Here is an 18,074-nt window from a genome sequence, read left to right on the forward strand (position 1 = left end):
TTTTTATCTTGCTTTATGTATCACTGTGGATATGAACCTAGCTGAGTTGCAAGAAGACCTCCGTGGGCGTGTGATATAAAGTTTGCAATGTAGATCACGGCTCTGTGAAAAAGACACTTGAAGACTACCGTAAAAGCCGATTGTTCGTGTCTTTTTTTGAGCCCCGCATAACTCCCCTCCCCCCCACTTTCTCTTATTCCTGCGATTTGCTAGGGGCTATAAAAAACTATAACAATGACATTAATAATTGTGCATTCATTATGCAAGGAACTGATTTCTACAATGATGTCCTCTGCCGTCATCCTTAAGAATGAAATATGATCTATCCTCTGTATAAACATCTCAAGTGGGAAAGTTGTGACTAAATTAAATGAAAAATAAAAAGTCACAGCAAAACACTATTGGGGTGCTCACCTGTATTGGAGTGCACGCTTGTACACTAATACAATTACTGTGACATACAGAGAAACAGTATTTAACTCGTTGTGCTTGTCCCGAGGTAATGACCAAGAGCACAGTGAAGGCTAGGATTTATTGCTCTTGTTAACTGAGCTGTGGCAGGTCTCATAAATCAGCTCGAAGCTGTTAAAAAACCCTACAAATGCAATTACAACTTAAAACTAAAATTATCCACGTCCACACACACAAGCACTCACATCAGCATATATAATCGAGACAGTTTTTTAAAACACAATAATTATGTATAAAATCATTCACTAATATTATGGTGTGTTCCAGTGGCGTAGCCAAGCCGGGGCGAGCCGGGGCGGCGCCCCGCTTAGGACTCCCTGCTCCCCGGTTGAAAAAAAATCGAGCTTTTTCGATTCTTCATTTTCATGCCGTTTTTTTCTTTCGGTCTTGCGCGAATGTGCTTGTGTATTCTATGTGCGCGATGTTATCCATTCACCGTTTGCCTCCCGGACCCGGATGTTGTTTTAGCGATCAGCGAACGGCGTGGGTGATGTTCGATTTTTTTTCTCCTACATGAAGATGAATAAAAAGCGAATTACCGATTTCTTTGGTGTACCTAAAGCAAAAAATTGTCAGGAAGAGGATGATGCTTCTCGCGCTAGCTGTAGCATTGGTAGAGTTCCTGAAAGTCGACTCGGGAGCTACTCAGAGTCAGAGTCGAGCAGTGCCAGTGTCACAATCACTATCGATTCTGCATGCACGAGTGGCAGTGCAACGCCAACTGGTACAACTAGTGCTACTGCTGCTGATGAGACCGCTGGTTCTCCTGCTGCTCTTGATGGTGATCCTGCTCCTGATCGGCATGCAACTCTTACTCAGCAAAAAATGGGTAGGTTATATACTATAGCCTGTGAGCATGGCCTAATTTAGTTGTTGAATAAAACTAATTTAATAATTAGTAGCCCAATTATTCAAATTATTATTAGCCTATATCAAATTATATTAGGCCTATAGGCATATATTTTTCATATTCATTAGAGCAGTGTATTGTGCATTGTAGTTATTGAACTAAAATACTGAATTGAGAAACTGATCATTCTAATCAGCACTCCTTCCCTCATAGTAGTGACTGTGTTTTCTTAGAATGTATTTCTTACTAAACCCAAGGTGGACTATATTTTTGGCTCATATATTTTTCATATTCATTATAGCAGTGTATTTGTTATTCATTGTAGTTATTGAAGTAAAATACTGAATCTCAGTTATGAATCTCTCTTATGTTGCCTGGATTTCATTATGCTATACCACTCCAATATGAATGGATGTTGTAACTGCTGATCTATGTTCAATAAACAAGGTTGTACTTCTAAGAAATTCCAAGTTATTATTGATTACTGAGTTGATTTATTACCCTGGAACTATATGTTAAAATATAAGTTTGTTTTACATTGAAACATCTGGTTGTGGGGCCTGTGGGCGCGCGCCCCTACTGGAAAAATTCCTGGCTACGCCACTGGTGTGTTCAACATTTGGGCAAAGCGTATTTTACATTAATTCGGGGAAAAAAAGTTCGATACAGTAATCCCTCGCTACATTGCGGTTCGTTTGTCGCAGTTTCACTACATCGCAGATTTTTTTCCAAATTAAAAAAAATGTAAAAGTCAAAATAAAACTTCTAAATTGAGGAATTATGGCACGAAATTTGCCCACACACCAGCAGAAGGCAAGGTGTGCCCACACAATTGCAGTGGGTACACTTGTACCTTTTTATAATTTTTTTTTATAATAATAGGAGTTTTAAAAACATATTTACAGTGTTGTACCTTGTTCTAGATTTTTTTTTATACTAATAAAAGAGTTCTAAAAACATATTTACAGTATGTACACTTGTACCTTGTTGTAAAAAAATTGCAATAATAAAAGTTGTTCTAAAAACATATTTACAGTATGTTAAGAATTCTCCATGTTATTTATGTTATTCAGCCGTGCTTTGATTTGAGGTAGGGTGATTTATTTTGAAGGGCGTTTTCAGGCGATACTACTTCCTGTTTAGCGTTCGTGTACATGTGTCGGTTACAGTGGTACAGGAGTCATTGGCGGTGTAAGTGGGTCGCCTAACAAGTGAGATGAACGATCACGTGTCTAACCTTTGGGACAATGTAGTATTGCTCCAAATGTTCGTTTACATTCATTTAGAGGTCCGTTTTCACGGATCGTGAATTAGCATCTTTCCGCTAACCCGTTAGCCTGCCCAGTACTTCTTGTTAAAATGTTACACGCACACACGTATAATATTTATATTTTCAATATTTATACAAAAATGTCAGTATGTTATTTATACTATTTATGTATTATTTCCATGTTTGAAACAATTATTTAATGTTCTAATAATAAAATATGCACTTAAATGGTTTCATATCCATTTATTGACACAAAAAATGTACAGATGAGAGGGTGACCGTTTTTCGCGGATTTCACTTATCGCGAGTGGTTTTTAGAATCATTTATCCGTGACAAATCAGGGATTACTGTATTACTAAAATACTTTTTATTGTCGATTGGGAGTGTGTATCATTCACTGCTTCATGATTGTATTTATTGTGTTGAACTGTTATATCACAGAGATATGCATAAGTAGGCCTTATGGGAGTGGGTGTTCGGGTTACGGTGAAATTTGATTTGCACTTGGATAGAATCATAACAGCTGACAGCTTTTTTTTAAAGTCTGACAGTTCCACAGTCCAAGATGGGCAAAATGAAATGCGGATGTCACGAAGGAGTTCAAGACAGTCCATGACCGACCTCGTGCTGGTTGCATTCTTGGCCGGTTCGTTCTGTCATGGACGAGGGAGGGCAACCATGTGCATCACGGATGTTATTATTTAGAGACAGAGAAAGGGGAAACTGGAACTGCAGCAGGGCAGGTGCACGCGGCAGGCTGACAAACCTGTTGCCGAGCAAGCCTCGTGCGTCGTCGAGGTAGCTAAGGGCAAGGCAATTGCATAATCAGGGAGAGGTCAGATCTGGGAGAGGGCGCAAAACAGGCGCTACACAGCGATTCAGGTAACAGGAAACAGAGCAGGAACAGGTGTTCCTGTGTCAAAGCAGATGAACCGACCTGGAATGGATGGAGTGCAGTGTTTAAATAGGAGAGTCAATAAGCCGTGAGCAGGTGTGGTGATAGACAGCAGGTGCGTGCAATCAGTGGTGATCACTGCCGGACGTGGCTGAGAGCAATGTGGGTCACGGAGCATAACAGGACTGGAGGGGCATGACCAGAGACACCAAACTGTCAAAGGTGCTGATCGTGCTGACACGTGACAACGGAATGTTGACAATAGAGACAAAGCCATTTTTAAAACTGGTACTGCAAATAATATTCTCCTACGTCAATAAAGCCCCTTTTGAATTAACCCTGAAAATGGAAATCGTGATATGGACAAAATTTTATACAGTATTTTCCGGACTACAAGTCGCTCCGGAGTACGAGTCGCACCAGCCATAAAATGCATAATAAAGAAGGAAAAGACATATAGAAGTCGCACTGGAGTATAAATCGCATTTTGGGGGGAAATGTATTTGATACAATCCAACACCAAGAACAGACATGTTATCTTTAAAGGCAATTTGAAATAAAAATAGAATAGAGGCAACAACAAGCTGAATAATTGTAAGGTATGCTAACGTTACATGACACATAAACAACGAACTGAGAACGTGCCTGGTATATTAACATATTAAGAGTTATTCAGATAACTATAGCATAAATGGCATGCTAACAAGTTTACCAAACCATCCGTGTCACTCCAAATCCCTAAATTCAATGAAGTCTTCATCCTCTGTGTCACTTTTAAACAACTCCGTTAACATCGTCGGTAGAAGATGCGGCGCTTCTTCTTGTACATCACTTATGTCAGACTCTTCAACACAAATATCAACACAGACCTACTGCGCCCTCTTGCGGTTTAATGTGAAAATAACATGTAAAATGATATAATAATGGGTTTATAATTTCCGACTTAAGACGCTCTAGAGCACAGGTGTCAAACTCAAGGCCCGGGGGCCAGATACAGCCCGCCACATCATTTTATGTGGCCCGCGAAGAAAATTGTGCATCAAATTCATGATGTCATTACTAGGATTGCAAATTGTCTTCACTTTTAATAATACCTTTTTTTTAATATTTGACCAGTTTTTACCCGTCTGATTTGAAAATGAGTTATTTGTCAGTTTGTTTTGTAGCTTTTACTGTATATAATGTGAGGTGCTCATATATTTATTTGGGTTGACATTCGTAATGGCCCTCCGAAAGAAGCTATGACTACAATGCGGCCTGCGAAAAAAATGAGTTTGACACCCCTGACTCTAGACTCTAGACGCTAATGAGACGTCAAACGCTTTGTGTGGCGGGCTCCATCTAGTGTGGAAACTGAGAAGTGCAACTTGAGCTCAAGCTTCTTGTGCGGGCCATATTCAATTATGTTTTCAGAATTTGCTGCGGGCCAATAAAAACTGGACCGCGGGCCGCAGTTGGCCCACGGGCCGTAGTTTGGACACCCCTAGTCTAGAGTATAAATCGCACCCCTAGCCAAACTATGAAATAAACTGTGATTTATAGTCCGGAAAATACGGTACAAACATACGTAGATGTTTTTGCCAAATCTCTCGATAATGATACAGCACTGATATTACTATGAGTTCGGTAAAAATAAACATTTTTTTCTTAAGAAAAAGCAAAATATCAATCTTGAAGGATGTGGAAAGTTTTTTTTATTAGAGCATATTGACAATCATCAACATGAACAAAGTCAGCAATAAATACAAATTAATTGAACTAACATTGCACTGCAATGTTTCCAGTGAATTGGCACTCTGCAAAGGCTGAGTGCCACAATCTCCTGCCCTCTCTGGAGTGGTTCACAGCAGTGTCAAGTGGTTGGGATGAAAATCCGCACCTCCAAATCTGGGACCGTGGGTCTGAGTCGGAAAAGGGGTGTGTGCCCTCTGTAGGTTAGAAAAAAGATGCTGTACAAAGTAGATGAGCGTTGTTCACAAGTGATGGGGGAATGGGCCGGGAGATTGACGAGTAGATTGACGGGCCGATCGGTGCAGCTCTTGATTTACCGATCAATCTACCCTCACCTATGCGTGTGTGCGTGCTTGAACAGATTATTTGAGAGACAAGTGTCTCAAATTACAAACGTGTGTGCGTGCGTGTGTATTTGTGTGTGAGTGCGTGTGGGTGCGTGTGTGTGTACATTTGTTAAAGAGCTATCAACAAATGTGCAAACATTTCCTCCAAAACCTAACCTTTCTATGCTATGCCTCCACCCACTACGTTCAGTTGAATGCTCCTCACATCAAGACTCTTAATCACTCTGTCACCGCTCCTGTTTTAGGTGACAGAATGATAGAAAGGCGTGGGTATTGTGGAACAGAATTCATGGCCTCTATTTGTACTGTAATTAATTTGTAACTGGGAGGGAGGGCTGCATCTTTGTCTCCCAACAAAACCAGCTTTGTAGAGCGTCTTTAATCCAAAGCACAGAGGATGGAAACGGGGACGCACACTTGCATGCGTACAAGTTACTCTATCTGTAAATACCTAATATCTGGCATGCTGTTGATGTGATGATTGTATTTTTATTTTTTTTATTTAGTGTGTGTGTGTGTTTGTGTGTTTGTGTGTGCGTGTGTGTGTGCGTGTGTGTGTGTGTGTGTGCGTGTGTGTGCGTGTGTGTGCGTGTGTGAGATGCGTGCATCCGTGTGTGTTTTTGAACAGATTTGAGATACAAGTGTTTCAAGTTACAAACGTGGTCCTCGAATGAATTAAATTGGTATCTGCAAAGGCACTAATGTACTGTAAACTGTATCTAATTTAAAAGTGGTTGATAATAACGGGATATATTTTCTTGTCTACATTCTAATTGAGATTTGTTTGATTGTAGTATTACTCATTTTAATGTGATGATGATTTATCATAGCAATTGCTTCATTGGATTTAAATCTTGCAGAATATGGATTGGTAAAACGTGTTGGCCAGTATTGATTGATATCACGTGGGACAGATAAAAAAAAAACACGAATTCTGTTCTAAATTACATATATAAGCGGTAATAAGTAATTTTTTGGTGTCTCCAAGCGTCCTCCCAACTCCAAGAAAGTCTTGCAGTGTTGTACTCATGACCATGTGTGTCCACAACTGCATTATAGACCAGAAGTAGGGTGTCTGTTTTCTATATTTTACAGTATATTGTGTTTAGATAGATAGACAAAGAGATGGATAGACACAGACACAGATAGACACAGATAGAGACAGACAGAGGTAGACATAGACATAGACATAGACACAGACAGACAGACAGACAGACAGACAGACAGACAGACCGGCAGGCAAGCAGGCAGGCAGGCAGGCAGACAATCAGACAGATACTCGTTTATTTGAAAACTCATTTGAAAACTGACGTATCTTCTCCACCTAATGGCTTATTAAAAGTCGAATCTTACTTTGCATTGTGGCCAACTGTAGAATCTGGGTTGCTTATTGCACACGTTGGTGTTGCAAAGTTATGATGAATAGTCCTTGGGGCAAACGCTGGAGGGGTCAGCTTACAGGCTTCTTCTTAGGAGCTAGTTGTCGAGACCATAGATGTGCAACTGATAATGTTCATGTTTGTCTTTTGGATTCTTTAGGGATTTTTATGTGGAGTGGGTCTTTACTACCATTAAACAAGCAGCTATGTACAAGCTCATTTTATAAATGGTCATTTTATAACTGGGGATTTAACAAACAGACCATCGCAGAACACTACAGTAAAGACTCTACTAGGCCTTACTTTAATCTTCATGATCCCTCATCATTCACTGGCAACCGCAGATCCGACCGTGGTCATAACCATCGATCCATTTCCTGAAATGCTTATTGCTTTGGTCCAATTTTAAATCCATCCGCTCGTCTCGTTCTTTTTGCTAGTTAACGTGAAGCTAACCGGAGCTTGTAATTTGAAAAGTTGGAGCAATGCAGTCTATGAAGCAGTGGCGGATGCTGACCATTCAAATGAGGGGAAGCTCATCAGATCATCTAATCATCATCCGCGTTAGCTCATTACCCCATAGACCTGACGCTGAGTGTCCGTTGGGTGGTATAAAGCTCCGCATTTATCGAATGACCGTCAAGTTTCATGCAGTAAAACAACCCTCTCAATGAAGTAATAAATACTCAGGGTCCAGTTGTGTAAAGCGCAGTGGTGCTGCGGGCAATGGGAAGGAAGTCAGGTCAGTTTTCTGTCATAAGGAGCTAATTCTGAACAAAAGATGAAGGTATTCTAGTGCATAATTAGTTAATAGAATGTACAGACAGCAAAACATATTTTATATATCTTTTTGTTTGGGAGGGGTGAGGCTTTTAAAGGACGCTTTGCTTCCTCTTGCAGTCTCAGAGCATTCTGCTATGTCGATGTTATTACATACATACGTAAACATGCTTGACCATGGAACACTGTCAAGTGTGGGCCAATGGGGGGAAGTGGATGAAGGAGTAATTGTGCTACACCCAGTCTAATGTTCTTCTGGTGAGCACTTGCAACTAAATTAAGTGTACTGAAACAACTCATTTAACCAACACAAGCATTTTGTCTGTTGCTTTTACAGACTTGTGAAACATAATTTCAGCACAATATTTATGGCACAAAACATACTGTCATTATGAAAGTGAAAAGTGTCACATTTATCGCATACTATTAGAATAGAAAATGACAATTGTTAACCTACTGTAAATATAAAAATTTATAGTTTGACAAAACTCGACATATATCTTTTTCAGCTAGAAGATAACCCCAGTTGAAACTCTGTGCTCCACACACATTCCTTATTCTGTTCTAGTACATTCCCTTATCTACTTAACAAGGAAAAATACATTTTTTTGCAGGTGCAAAGACTCAAAATTCTCATTGCAAAGCCTATGCAACCATGTAATATGTGACTAGTCCCTAAGGACAAAGAGCAAATCTTGAAGAAATATTTAATTTATCAACTAATCAAACACACATGCACACATTCACACACACACAAACACGCATGCGTGAGAAATTTCCTACGCTGAGGAACAAAATAACGGGTAATCACAGCTTGTGGTTGCCCTCGATGTTGGGTAGCCAACGCCTACATGAACACTTGTACATTGTTTATTGGTATTTGTGAGTTTGTAGTTAACTTGCATAATTTTAATTTAGTTAATAACAGGCACTTGTCAGAAATTGAAGTCGTCATGAAAAACGTGTGGGAGTTAAGAAAATAAATATCACACTGATGGAGCTCACCAAACATATTCCTGTTTAGTACATAAAAGTATCTTCAGTTAAGTTTAATTACATTTTTTCATTCAAATCTGAGTTCAAAACGTATAACTCAATAAAGGGATGGTATTACAACACTTAACCTTGGTGTCATGGAGGTATTTATTTATAGTAAGCCGGATTTACAAATCTATCTTAGGTGCCACCAATGCCGGGTTGTAAACTGCAACTCAGGACGTCATTATATTGATAAGCCATTCATTTTCTGAATCGCTTCTTCTCTCGAGCGTCATGAGTGTGCTGGAGCCTATTCCAGCTGACTTCGGAGTAAGGCTGGAACTAGAATCGAACCCACAACCTCCACACTGTGAGGCGGACGTGCTAACCAATGCATCACCTTGCCACCCATTAAAGAACTTATGTTCTTTACTGGTTGACATTCATTGCAGTGAACATTTGAACATGTCTACCGGAGGGGGAGAAAGAGAGAGAGAATGAGCGGGAGAGAGATTGAATAAAACATGTTTTTTTATTATATTTATACCTTTTCTACAAAAAGTGAGAGTTTTTAAAACGTTTTTCGACAGTGTAAGAAACTGGTTGTGATTAAAATCTAAAAAAATCAACATGACTGTGTTTACTGTTTTAGGCTAGCTGCATTAATATTGCAGCAACAAGAACAAAGTCATGTTTTAAGCTGTTCTGGCAGCAGCTGAGTGGTTATCACAGTGAAGGTGTCATGACTCATCTGTGTTATGTTGGCGTAAAAGCCACAATAAATCTAGGTTCTCCCTTCGAACTACATACTGGAGTTTCCGGCAGACCTCAAATGCACCACTGCCGTCAGTGCATCACTGCTATCAATCGCACACCGAAGCTGATCTATACACACTAACTGAACATGTGCCAATGCAGCCCAATCAGACCGACAACAGAAAATGTCAAGATTTTCTGATTAGCCATGCACCATTAGCAAGTGGCTGACCAGTCCTTGGCTATCTGACCCATGGTTTGGCGAGCCTGTTTATAATGTGCTCCATAAATAAGATTGAGCTAAGAGATCACACTATTGCTTTGAATACTAGACATTTTTAAGGTTAGGAGATTGTGTAATGACAATTGACAAATGACGGAAGCGCTTAAAAAAGTAATGGCTGTCATCGTTGTAACGAGTGATTTGACCCACATGCAGAAAAACCAACTCAGATGTCCAGAATGAGTTAGGAGTGTTTATTGGAGGAGCTGCGGTGAGGTAGAGCGGAATGATCGGAGCCAGGAGCACGGAGCGGGGCGTGAGGAGTTCAGCCAGGACGGGGTGGATCTCGGTGGTGATCGGTCAAAGTAATCTGCAAGCAGGATGCACAAGACCTGGTCAGAGGAATCAACGTGACTGTGACGGAGATCTTACTGCGGACCAGAGGAACCTGAAGAGCATGGCGACACTCAGGCGACGAGCAGTCGACAGCATGCTCCTTAAGAGCACGCCTCAACGAGCCTGATGAGTCACACCTAGGCCCTCTGTACTCTGCTCACAGTTGCTCCTTGTGGATAAAAGAAACATGCCACCCCGGACCTTGACACGCCCCCCCCCCTCAACGGCCGCCCCCCGGCAGCCCAGAAGAGGAAGAAGGGAGTGATGGCCAGTAGTCCGAGACGAGGGCAGGGTCGCAGATGTCGGAACGGGGCACCCACGACCGGTCCTCGGGACCGTAGCCCTCCCAGTCGACAAGGTACTGCCACCCCCAGCCCCGCCGACGGGCGTCCACGATCCGTCAGACAGGGTAAAGATCAAGATCCCGGGCAGGAGGCACGGGCACAGCCGGGGGAAGAAGCGCACTGGACTCGACTGGCTTTATCTGAGAGACGTGGAAGGTGGGATGGACTCGGAGGCTCGGACGAAGACGGAGACGGACCGCCGAGGGACTAATTAATGCCAGGATCTCATATGGCCCGATAAAGCGGGGGGCCAGTTTCCGGGACACCGACTTGAGGGGGGCGTCCCGAGAGGAAAGCCAGACCTTCTGACCTGGGGGATAAGGAGGGGCAGGCGTGCGTCATCGGTCGGCATACTTGCGGTTCTGTTCGATCGACCGACGAAGGGCTTTGACAGTGTTTGACCAAATGCTCTTGCAGCGTCGGATATGGTGGCAAACAGACGTGACTGCAATCTCCTTCTCGTCGGCCCGGAACAGCGGCGGTTGATAACCTAATGAAATCTCAAACGGGGAGAGTCCTGTGGCAGAGGAGACATGAGAGTCGTGGGCATACTCTACCCAGGGGAGAAACTTGTTCCACTCAGATGGGGTATCGGAGCAGAGACATCGGAGCGCGGACTCGAGCGCCTGGTTCAAGCGCTCGGTCTGCCCGTTCGTCTGGGGATGGTAGCCCGATGTCAGGGAGACCTTCGCATCAAGGGCTGAACAGAACTGTTTCCCTACCTGGGATATGAACTGGGGACCTCGATCAGACAGGATCTCCTGCGGGATACCGTGGAGACGGAATACGTGTTTGATGAGAAGCTGAGCTGTCTGGAATGCAGAGGGGAGTTTTTTGAGCGGTATAAGATGACATGACTTGGCGAAACGGTCGATGATGATGAGGATGGTGGTCATTCCCTGTGAAACGGGCAGGCCAGTGACGGAATTTAATGCAATATGGGACCAGGGGCGGTTGGGTATGGCGAGAGGCTGTAGAAGACCAGCAGGGAGGACTTGTTGCGAGCACAGATGGGACAGGCGAGAACGTATTCCCTGACGTCCTTGTGGCCACCAGAAGCGTCTGGTGATCAACATGATGATGCGGCTGGTCCCAGGATGGGCTGAGAATTTCGTTGAATGAAATGAAACCAGTTGATTAGGCGAGGACGGACTGAGGAAGGGACGTAGGTCTTTCCCCGTGGCCCTGTGCCTGGATCGGGTTCCCGTAGCTGAGCTTGAGCAACGAGCCCCTCGATATCCCAGGAGAGGGAGCCTATGGTACAACTGGGGGGAAGGATTGGAGCTGGTTCCTCCACAGACTCGCCGGGAGCGAATTGGCGGGACAAGGCATCTGGCTTCGTGTTCTGGGAGCCTGGGCGATAAGAAATGGACGAGAGAAAAAACGAGAGAAAAACAAGGACCAGCGAGACTGGCGAGGATTCTGCCGTTTGGCGGACTGTAGATATGACAGGTTCTTGTGGTCGGTCTAGACCAGCACCGGTTGCTCAGTGCCCTCCAGCCAGTGACGCCACTCCTCAAGCGCCACTTTAATGGCAAAAGGTTCCCAGTCACCGACATCATAATTCCTCTCTGCGGGTGACAGACGTCGAGAGAAAAAGCCACATGGGGTGAAGCTTCCCATCAAAGTCCGAGCGCTGTGACAAGATAGTCCCTACTCCACTGTCGGAAGGGTCAACCTCCAGGGTAAATTGTTTGCTGGGATCTGGATGAATCAGGATTTGTGCCTGTGAGAACTTCTCCTTTAAAGTGATGAACGCGGCTTTGGCTTCTTGAGTCCAGGTAAATGTTGTCTTGGTAGAGGTCAAGGCTGCTAGGGGAGCGGCTGTCTGACTGTAGTTGCGGATGAATCGGCGGTAAAAATTGGCAAACCCGAGGAAACGTTGGACCTGGTTGCGGTTCTCTGGAACAGGCCAGTCCAAGATGACCTTGATCTTGTTGGGGTCAGGCCGAACCTGACCTCCCTCGAGAATGAATCCTAAGAATGTGACGGAATGTTTGTGGAACTCGCACTTCTCAGCCTTGACAAATAAGCGATTTTCCAGGAGACGCTGCAGCACCAGGTGGACATGATGGCGATGTTCGGAGGGGTTCCGTGAATAGATGAGGATGTCATCAAAGTAGACAAAGACGAATATGTTGAGTAAGTCCCGAAGGACATCGTTGACTAAGGCTTGGAAGACTCCGGAGGCGTTGCAAAGTCCAAAAGGCATGACCAGGTACTCGAAGTGGCCTAGCGGGGTCTTGAAAGCGGTCTTCTACTTATCTCCCTGGCAGATCCTGACCAGATGATATGCATTACGGAGGTCGAGCTTGGTGAAGATGGTGGATTCCTGGACTGGTTCAAATGCTGATGAAAGAAAGGGAAGAGGATACCTGTTTTTGACGGTGATGAGGTTGAGGCCACGGTAGTCATGCAAGGGCGGAGAGTCTTATCCTTCTTGCCCACAAAGAAGAAACCTGCCCCCAGGGGTGAGGAGGACGGGCGAATGAAGCTAGTGGCCAGTGATTCATTGATGTAAGTCTCCATAGCTTGTGTCTCGGTGCGTGAGATATTGTAGAGTCCACTGGACGGTAGCGGAGCTCCGGAAAGAAGCTCTATGACGCAATCATAGGGGCGATGCGGTGGTAAGGATGAAGCCTTGCTCTTGTTAAAAACCTGTCTTAGGTCATGGTATTCTCTGGGCACCTGTGAAAGGTCAATCAGCCCAGATTCCTCGGGTGCTACTAGAGGCGGGCGAGATGGCACGGCAGACTGAAGACAAGAGGACAAGGCATTCTGACCAGTTGATCTGAGGGTTGTGTCTCTGGAGCCAGGGGAAACCAAGTACAAGAGCTGACTGTCTTACGGGGAAGACATAAAAGGAAATGACTTCACGATGGTTGCCAGAGACGACTAGCTCCACGGGTCTGGTGTGTTGGGTTATGCTAGAGAGCCCTCTCCCATCCAGGGCAGAGACAGCGTGAGTCACACCTGGGCCCTCTGCACTCTGCTCACAGTTACTCCCTGTGGATGAAAGAAACATGCCACCCCGGACCCTGACAATGGCGGACTGCCAGACGACTGACCATTACAGCTCCATTTGGCTTGAAAATAACAGACTGACAATGACGGTTCTTCTATGCTAAAAGTGATCCGGGTTGGGCAGCAGAAGACGCAAAAAACACAAAAAAACACAAAGTAGCAGAGAGCGATTAACCGAGGCGGCCATCCGATAGACAGACAGACAGACAGACAGATAGTTAGATAGATATACACACACATACATGCGTTATTCTAATTATCGCCTGATAATTATTATTATTATGATATGACTGATTTGACAGCACGTCGAATGTCCCTGTTAAATTGTTTTTCTCCATAAACTATTATACAATTACACTCGTCACTCCGCTACAATATCCTCACACAATTACGTTATCGGGGCGTGCGCTCGAACAAGACGATCGCGATAACATGACGTGCGCAACATGTGATGTGCGACGGTAACGTGTCGCATCAATGGAGCGTCAATTGACGCACCCCGCTGTTAGAGGTGGATCAAAACAGCCGCTGTTCCAGTGTTAAGATCACCAGTGAGATGCAGGTATTGCATACTACATAAGGCAAATATACATATTATCGCCCATTTTAGTGCCCCTTGGCGATCGGACAAAAAGTGCATATAAATGTGCACACACACACACAGAACACTGTACAGTACTAGGATTGCGGACAGCAAGTCTTTGAGTCGACTAGCGGACAGAGGGCTTTTCGTGCGTCACTGTGGACAAAGAACAAGGCGATCTCGTAGTCGGGGACTGGCGAATGATTAAGCCTGACAGGGCATGGAGAGTCCCAGAAAAAACACCAGGCAGAAAGTGAGGGAAAGTTGTGACCGAGAACGGGCGAGTGGTCAGGGCAGCCAGCGTTCGGGATAGTCGGTCAGACAGACGTGCAAACAAAGTTGGCAACAGGAATCAGATGTTAAATGGAACATGAAGAAGGAGCAACAAGGGACGATCTGACAGGGAGTGACGGGATTGCAGCGTTTAAGTAGTGGAGTAGATAAACCGGTGACAGGTGGCCGGTAATCAGCAGTGATTACTGTAGGCGTGGGTGTGAATGATGTGTAACATGGAAGAGTAAGAGGAACGGAACTGGCCAGGGTGCTGAAGATGCTGACATGGGATGTGTGTGTGTGTGTGTGTGTGTGTACTGTACTGTATTTCTTTTGTATTCTTCTTTTTGACTATCACTACAAAGTACAAGAAATCCTACTAGATTCTTACATGTGTTATGCAGGGTGCATGCACGTGCACACATACACACGCACACACACATCTACACGCACACACCACACAACATGTACGGGTAAAGCTCTTAGGCCCTAAATTTGCGCTCATGCTTTAATGGAGAAGCTCATAATAAATTTAGACTACATTTTTCAGCCCGACTTCCCCAAGTGAAACTATCAATGTCGACGAATCCTACATACAGTATGAATGTGTGTGGAGAGGAAGATATCATTTACTTCCTCAGGTTTGTTACATTGATGATTCTTTGATGATTATCTGGAATGACTCCCCGCCCTTTATACTATAATTGTTGAGAAAAAACAGACAGCAACATGGAACTCAATGATTACCTCATTAAGCTTTGACTAACATTCAACAGCAGAAAAGCAGAAAGTTGTACACACTGTACAAAACAGTTTAAAAAAATTAAAATTACAATCTGAGTTCTAATATATAATGCAGGCCGAGATTAACTACAGGTTATGATACCCGACAACAGAAAGCATCAACAGAAAGTATCCCGTAGGACGCTTAAACATCAAATATTTGCATCTCATATCATGCTTACATCAGTGGGTAGTGATTTGGAGTGCTGAATAAATTTATTGGAGCAGCACCTGCTGCAAGGTTTGGCTACTCTACATCAACAGCTTGTGTAATATTTTTTGTTTCTGTATTGTTAGTATCTTTACCCGGAGGATGCGGGTTTGATTCTACCTCCTATGTGGAGTTTGCATGTTCTCCCCATGCCCGTATGGGTTTTCTCCAGGCACTCCAATTTCTTCCAACATCCCCCCCCCCAAAAAAAATGCTTGGTAGGCCAATTGAGCACTCCAAATTGCCCCTAGGTGCGAGTGCGGACGGTTGTTCGTCTCTGTGTACCCTGCGATTGGCTGGCAACCGGTCCAGGGTGTCCCCCACCTACTGCCCGATGACTGCTCGGATAGGCTCCAGCACGCCCGCGACCACCGTGGGGATAAGCGGTATGATGAATGAATGAATGTGCTCAAAATTGTGGATTAAAAGGTCAATTCAATTTGGAATTCCTAATTCTTGTTCAAAAGTGTAAAACACAGAGAGCTCACTAAAAATGGAATAAGGTCTGCATGAAATCACTTTAAAATACTAGACATTGTCTTTATGAAGTTAGTATAAGTATTATTGGTTTAATGATTGCTTATAAAGTCAAAGTCTGCTTTATTGTCAATTTCATCACATTTCAAGACACACAAAGAGATTGAAATTACGTTCCCACTATCCCACGGTGACAAGACATTCTACACAATATACACACCAGAGATGGGACCAAGTCACACATGTGCAAGTCTCAAGTGAGTCTCAAGTCTTAACCTTCAAGTCTCAAGCAAGTCCCAAGTCATTTTTTTCTTGGGCAAGTCAAGTCGAAGTCAAGTTCTTAAATAGGTCAAGTCAAGTCACTTTATTATTGCAATTTTACCCGCAGAATCTGATTTTAGTAACGTGAAAGGACAAGATATAAGTAACTTTAAGTAACCATCATTGTCCAATGTGTCTAACCTGTTTAAAAAATAACAATAATTTGGATTTGCACTGTAATTACTGATATTCAGTAAAATACACCATGGAATCAAACAAAAAAGAAATTACCTCATACAATGATTGACAGCTAAATCTAAACAAATGAACGTCTGCCGACAGTGTCTGACACATTTGAGTTGCAAATATGAAAAAATAATCTAAAAAAATAATCTGAAAAAAATCTGAAAGAAGAAACACATTAAAGAGCATTAGAAAAATTTTATGTTTCATCTGTAACATCTGGAGACACCAGAGCTCTATAAACTTCAAACGGACAAAGTTTGAAGTTGTCGTCTGGCTGTCTGAAATGTTTCTGTTGCATATCTTGCACTATGCTGTCCGTCTTTTGCCGTCATAAACACAATTACGTTAGCCGAAGGTAATGACTCGCGGTACCGCTCCCGCTAACATGTTTGTGCATGTCTGATATAAAGGGGCGTGATTCTCCAATAAACACGTTAAGTAGGTAGAGAGGGCACGACTGATTGATTGACAGGGTAGCGATCCAATCATGACAACGCCATTCTCAGCTTGCGCTCCTACCGTGTTATCGATATTACTTTTTTAAATGTATTATTAATTTTATATTCAAACTGAAAACATAAACTAAATAACACTGAAGTCATTCCAGTCATCGTGTCCCAAGTCAAGTCAAGTCCCGAGTCTTTAACTTCCAAGTCCAAGTCGAGTCTCAAGTTTTTTTATTTTTGTCAAGTCACAAGTCATCAAAACAGCGACTCCAGTCCAAGTCGCAGTGACTCCCCATCTCTGATACACACAAGTAAACAACACAAAAAGTAAAAACAAGAAGGCACAAACAATGAATAAATAAGAGTGACGAATAAATGATAAATGAACAAAAAACATAATAAATAAGAGGAGCAAAAATGGAGCAAGTGTGCATACCGCAGACAGTCAGAATATAGTGCAAGAGTACAGGATGCTACGCAGAAGGGGAGAGAGAGTTCACAACTTGAGATTGACGAGGTACAACACAGATGCCAAGTCACACAGGAACCCGAATACCAGGTCAGAGAGGAGTCAACATCAACTGCCCAAGTAATTGGGTACACAGCTCCAAGAGAATATGCAAGCCTGAACAAGTCAGCAACTGACCTGAAAAATAAGATCATGACTCGAATGAACAGCAGCCAACCCCGACGCCAACTACAAAGGCTAAGAGAAGCACCACCAGAAAGCCTGGTTGAAGATCTGAATGCAGCACTGAGAACAATCCCTACAACCACCATCACTGAAACCAATAAGTTGATATACACTTCAGCAACAGTGATCCTGGAGATGCTTGGTTACAAGAGCAATATCAAGCATGAGATACAAGACCCACCATGGAAAACAAGGTTGGAGGCTAAGATCAAGACAGTGCGGAGAGACGTGAGCCAACTATCGGAGATCCAGAAAGGTGCAATGAAGAAACCAGCACCCAAGAAGTACAGCCAGATGAACATACCTGAAGCACTGGAGACTGCCAAACAGAGGCTCCTAGCCCTGTCCAGCCGCCTAAAGAGATACACAAGAGAAAGTGAAGCCAGGCGAATAAACAGGCTCTTCACAACCCAACCAGGAAAAGTGTACTCTCAATGGCAGGGTAACAACAGCAGAGCAGACCCACCAAGACTGGAGACTGTGCAATACTGGAAGGGCATATGGGAGAAGAACACATCACACAACAGGGAGGCACAATGGCTAGTCTCTCTAAGAGAAGACCACAGCAACCACCCTGAGCAGAACCCAGTTACCATCACTGTGACAGACATCCAAAAGAGAGTCTCAGGTATGAAGAACTGGACAGCACCCGGGC

At 43.5% G+C, this 18,074-nt stretch overlaps 1 protein-coding gene across 1 annotated transcript in view; it reads left to right on the forward strand.

Annotated features, from left to right (window-relative positions):
• The window catches only part of fat3a (FAT atypical cadherin 3a), a 189,749-nt gene that overhangs the window by 72,792 nt on the left and 98,883 nt on the right, over positions 1 to 18,074 (forward strand). The gene's annotated exons all lie outside the window — the stretch shown is intronic.

The sequence above is a fragment of the Syngnathus typhle genome, linkage group LG6, assembly GCF_033458585.1.
Source record: "Syngnathus typhle isolate RoL2023-S1 ecotype Sweden linkage group LG6, RoL_Styp_1.0, whole genome shotgun sequence".
NCBI classification, from domain to species: Eukaryota; Metazoa; Chordata; class Actinopteri; order Syngnathiformes; family Syngnathidae; genus Syngnathus; species Syngnathus typhle.